Genomic DNA, 6,000 nt, shown 5'->3' on the forward strand with positions numbered 1-6,000 from the left:
GTGAAATAATGCTTAATACTTCAACAATCTACCATAATTTAAGTTTCAAAAAAGTTTCGGTAAAAATTAAAATCTTACAATTTTATACATTACTTACAGAGATATTGCATTCTATAAAAAAAATTATATGTTTCATTGATTAATTTGTTTTTTAATTCAAAATATCTTTTATTTGTACATTCAAACAATATATTATTATTATTTATAGCATTTCCATTTGGGATCATACATAATAAAAACATTTTAAGTTTATGATATAGATAAGTAATCAAGATATTCAAGGTTATACTATACTCAATATGCAAAGTGAATTATAATGATATTTAGACTAGAATAAAAGCAGGAAATAGGTACATATATTGAAAAAAAACAGTAGGCCAAAACGAAAAATCGTTTGAGATCAACTGTGATCCGTCGGTATTAAGTCGGCTTTACAACTCGAAAGAAAAACACTAATAAATCCCACTTACTCCTCAGTACTGTGTTTTAACAGAAGAACTCGTGCGAATTTTAATTGCTGTTTATATTTTATCCCGCGGTTGTTTAAATTAAAAAACAAATTGATTCAGGCCAATCATTGAAAGTTACAACGTGATATTAGTTCTATTATTGCTGAATAAATATTTTTAAGCTAAATAAAATTACAATAATAAGGATATTTATAGAAATTAATCAATAATCGCAATATTAATCATATTGGAAGTTAATAACGGGATATTAGCACTGTGAAGTTATGTTATATGATGATTACTACTTATAATTTGTTATAGTACAAATAACATAAAATTTAGATAATAATAAAAACAAAAATATGTTGATTATTTGAAGTTTTATTCAAGTATACTACTGTGATAAATTAAATGATATTACATCATTTACAATATGTTATGATAAGTATATAAGTAATAAACGAATATAAATTACTACGTGTATTTTTGCACATAATTAGGTAATTATTTTCAACTTTATACATATAGTAGGTATACCAATACCAATATATAGTACATAGTACGGTAATCTGTGTTTTTATTTTATGAAGTATATTTTTATATTTATATTGTATTTTATATGTACAGCTATAGTATTTAAAAATGTGATTAAAAATTAATTTATCTAACTACTATAATATAACCTTTGGTATTTTTTTAAATAACACAAATTATACTAGATTTAAATTTTATTTCATATTTTTTTATACCTAACTAAATAATATTTAATAAAAAAACTCTATCGTTTTATAAAAAGTATAAGAGATTTTATATTATTATTTATCCTAAAATAAAATATAATATACTTTAAGTAAATATTTAAATGGATTCAAATAATTAATTATTAATTAAAACTATTTATTTTATATATAAGTAATAACTATTTTTTTTAATTATATTTTCGTTCAATTAAAATTATGAAAATTAAATTATTGTTATTGGTGTCAAATTTCATAAATTAATAAAATTGTGTAGAATGAACTATATAATGTTCTAAAAATGTACGTTACTAAGCAAAATAGAACTCAACTATAATTAATGTTAACTGTTTAGCTATTATTCGATAATTTTGGAACCTTTATAATTATATACAATGAAATAAATATTATAACTTTAAAAGCTTGAATAAAAATTATTTATCACTCTAACTTATATTATGCATAGTATACTGATATAGTATAACATATTATATAGATTTTACTGGGTTGAGTTACCTATATATCTAATGTTTCACATATAAATTTAAATGTGTGCTCTTAAGTTAAATTTACGCCTATTTAATATTAAGTAATTTTCATTGTGTATAATACAACAATACAATAATTCTAGTACCTATGACTGTATCATGTACCTAATATTCTTATAAGTAAGTGAATATTATATTATAAAATATATGAATTTAGGTTTATATTAATTGAACGAAATTTCGTCACGCAATACATATTATAATATGCATAATGATATGATATCACATGACGAACGCGAGTTAGAATTGAGGGGTATTAGGTGGAGAAGGGGCTAAAGTGGTAGTGAATGGAAGGGGAGGACGAAAAAGAGCAAAACACTAACCTGATACTGGGTAGCCGTTCCACTAATCCAGCGGGATCAACATGCTAAGCCTGGGCTATCCGGCGGCGCACTGAGGGCGACACTCTCAGAATCCTCATCCCTTCCTTCCTGTACCGGCGTCGTCGGCGGCCCAACTCCACCCCCTTTTTTCCTCGAGCGGAGGGGTTGAATACGCACGCCGCCGCTACCCCTACCAGCAACAGCAGCAGCAGCATCAGTACTACCACCACCGACACTCGCCCACATCGAAACTCTCGATCCCCCCCCCCCGACCACCCCGTGCTGCAGGTGTGTGCAGTTTGTGTATAAATATATATTTGTATATAAATATATTAGCACGCTATCTCGTGTCAGTGTCTCCGTTGGTGCAGTAACTAGTTGCATTAATAATTATATCATAACGCCATGTACATACGCTACAATAATATGCTCATTCCGATATAATAAAATAACATATTATATTCAAAGAATTGTAGATATATAAACGTAGGCTATCACATTAATGAGGAAATCTGCAGATAACGCAAATGATTTTAAGCACTTAAAATAAAATTTTTGCGCATTTTGTACATATAGTATGATATAGAGATCAACGAGTGTATAAATGATGGAAATGTATAAACCGTCATACATATTTTGCATATTTATTAAACTGCTTAAATAGAATAAAATAAAATATTTTAATTTCATATAATCATATAGATATAGATTCCTAATATACTCTTTACTAATATAGTAAAAACTAATAAGTTAACATAATAATTGAAAATAAATGTCTTTGAAATTAAATTATTTTATTGATTCATAATTTTTCGTATAAACCACCTTAGCACCCTATAAATTATAATATAATTTATGATTTATAATGAATAATGGTATTTTCTATGAAAGGAACAACATTTAGGTACAGGTTTATAGTATATAGGTATAGTGGGTACTCTTATTCACTATAAGTATATATAATTTATGTTCTTCGGTTCAAATACGATAAATTTAAAGACAGTTTTATCGAGGGTCGGTAAATATATAATAATCATGTCAAGCATTACCTGATGGCCATAAAGAAGGGAGTTAACACGTATTGTGATTGGTCGTTAGAATCAGCTACTATAATATATTTTTCCCCAATCAATAAATCACTCTTAGATTTCGTTCTAACTAGTGTCGAATGTCGATATACACTATGCCAAGTACTCTTCATTTATAATGACTATAAAACATAAAATTAATAAGCACTCAAGATTACAAATTATTATGATACCGTGCATTATTTGCGAAGTACCTATATTTCTTAAGAATATAAATTTAATTTTACAATATAGACTGAAATGTGTCTTTTTATTTACTATTTATGGACGTAAAAAACTAATAATTACAAGTTGTATACCAATCAATTAGGTATTGACTAAAATACTATTATCTTTTAAACCCTGTACTTACGTTTATGTATAGGCACACTACTACACCATTAAAACAAACAAAAATAATGCTATAACTAATAAAAGATATAATATTTTAATGTTTTACATATCAAAGTTTATCAGACAACTAACTTTTTTTTTAATTATTATAAACTCATCATTATTGTCGTCAAATTAATTTCTTTAACATTTTAATAATGTTAATACCTAATCAAATACCTATTGACTATCAGGTACCTGTTTATGCCTATGCTAGATCATAAATGTTAAAGTTTATCTAATATATATATACCTACATTATTATTATATTATTCTAAATAATCTTAATTCCCTATGAAACCAAAGCTATAAAAAGATTTTAATCAAAAACATAATTTTATCAGTTCTAAGAGACATAATACAAGGAAGATATATTATATAAATATAGTAAGTACCTAATACTAAAAGAAAAAATAAACCAAATATGTTTATTTTATGTTAAAATATTTTAATTAAATCTGTAGATATAAACTATACTGGAATTGTTTGAATATTTTCAAAAATTAACTGAATGTTTAAGGAATATATTTTAGAACAATAACTATAGCTTTTTAAAACAACATACAAATTATTATAATGCTTTAGTTTGTATAATTCTTATAAATTCAATGTACCTATATGATAAAACCGTTTAGAAATCTTTAAACCAATAATCTAATTAAAATAAAAAACATATTACAGTTAGAATAATATAATATATATATATATATAAATAACTATTTAATTGTAGATACATTTTATACTAAACATATAATCAATTTTCTCAATGGCTATAAGTCAAGTAATATCTACTTATACTTAAATCTTGAGACATATTTTTTACATAAACATGTTTTCGATCATTTTTAAACCCCATATTATATAAAAAGATTTCAAAGTTTTACGGTTAGGTTTAAACACAATTCCTGGTGTTCACTTTAAGTGCAAGAGCTGTTTTAGTTTGTTCGGACGTTACTGGGAAGTGGAATTAAGGTTAATCCTTAAGAAACATGTTGGCAAAGGTTCTTGCTTCTATACCTCTAAGTAGTTTTATCATCTATTTGAAAGATGGTTAAGTAAAAACAAAACCAGAGTAATTACTCTGCTGTATAGTAGGTTTCAAGTGAACCATCTCATTGGTTAAAGCGCTTATCAGGCTATCATCAATTAATAGATATATTTGAATTTAAAGATTAATCGTCGTACCTAAATGAAAAACTATTTAGTTTCTGTTTCAAAATAAAAACATAGATATGTCATATCTAAAGCGGACATTTTTAAGTCTCGATAATAATATTTTCTTAAATTACAGAAAAATAACTAAAATAAACCAAAATTGTTTGAATAAAAATCATAATTTATTGTATTAATATGAAATTTTGTAAAACTCGTAATGCATATAGAAAAGCTATGCCTACAACAAATCTATGTATTTTTAATGCTTTAAAAAACTATAAAAACAACTTATAAAAAAAACCTTGTAATTTATTTACAAGAAGTAGGTTGGATGCGTCATTATTCATACCTAACTACAAATTATTTTATTATTATTATTTGATGGTAATAAGCTATATATAGGCATAATGGTGTTTAGTACCAAAAATATTCATTTTTTAATAAATATTAAATATGTTCCTTAGTAAGGCATTGAATCTGATAATTTTTTTTAAATTGTTGTTCTTTTTTACACTAAAAATGATCTCAGTAATACTTGAAAAATTATGGTATTCAAAATAAAACTTAAATAACCACTTTTTTAATAATTATTATTTATTTTTTTTAAATTAGTATGTTTTCTTATGTTGATTATGTTGGAACAATCCATGTTTTCCGTTATACTTCTTTTTTAGTCATAATGATTTAATTCTTGATAATGACTTTAAAATGGCCTGCAAAAACGTTGGCACCAACAATTAAAAACACAAATGGTACATCTGCTTTAGGTTTGTTCACCATTTATCTATAGGTACTTTATAGTTAGAAAATTTCTATGACTTGATTCATGAATCTTGTGAACATTTAAGCTTTAAATGCCTTTTAAGAAAATGTAATCATGTTTTCATATTTTCGATGTTTTTAAATTGAACCTTATAGCATATTTCTATATAATTTTTGACCGAGGACCGAGCAAAAAATGCAATACTGCTTTTATCAATATTTATCCAAAATATGCGACAATAATTTCAAATGCTTATAATATAATCTTCGTTCTTTTTTTTCATTTACTTGAAAAAGTATTAATAATTTTCTATAATCTAGAAATAATTAACGCTATCAAAAATCACCCTCTGAGTTTAAAATTACATTATTTTTCTGCTCCAATAAAAAATATCTGACACATAAAAAATAATTAAATAAATGTGTAAAACTGCAATAATTGCTCCACTCGGAATCTAAAAATTAAAAGTTAAATTTAAAACATAAAAATGTATACATCGTTATATTTTGATGCTCATACTATAACATCATATATAATATTTTATCTCAATCAAAATATTTAAAAT

At 24.9% G+C, this 6,000-nt stretch overlaps 1 protein-coding gene across 1 annotated transcript in view; it reads right to left on the reverse strand.

The window, feature by feature from the left end:
- LOC113549365 (pituitary homeobox homolog Ptx1-like) overlaps positions 1 to 2,178 on the reverse strand; it is a 39,531-nt gene extending 37,353 nt beyond the window's left edge. Inside the window, exon 1 of the mRNA XM_026950629.1 lies at positions 2,058 to 2,178. The gene's annotated coding sequence lies outside the window, so the exon portion shown is untranslated. The remainder of the gene's footprint in view (positions 1 to 2,057) is intronic.
- Between the last annotated feature and the right edge of the window lie 3,822 nt (positions 2,179 to 6,000).

This window comes from Rhopalosiphum maidis, chromosome 1 (assembly GCF_003676215.2).
Source record: "Rhopalosiphum maidis isolate BTI-1 chromosome 1, ASM367621v3, whole genome shotgun sequence".
In the NCBI taxonomy this organism is placed as follows: domain Eukaryota; kingdom Metazoa; phylum Arthropoda; class Insecta; order Hemiptera; family Aphididae; genus Rhopalosiphum; species Rhopalosiphum maidis.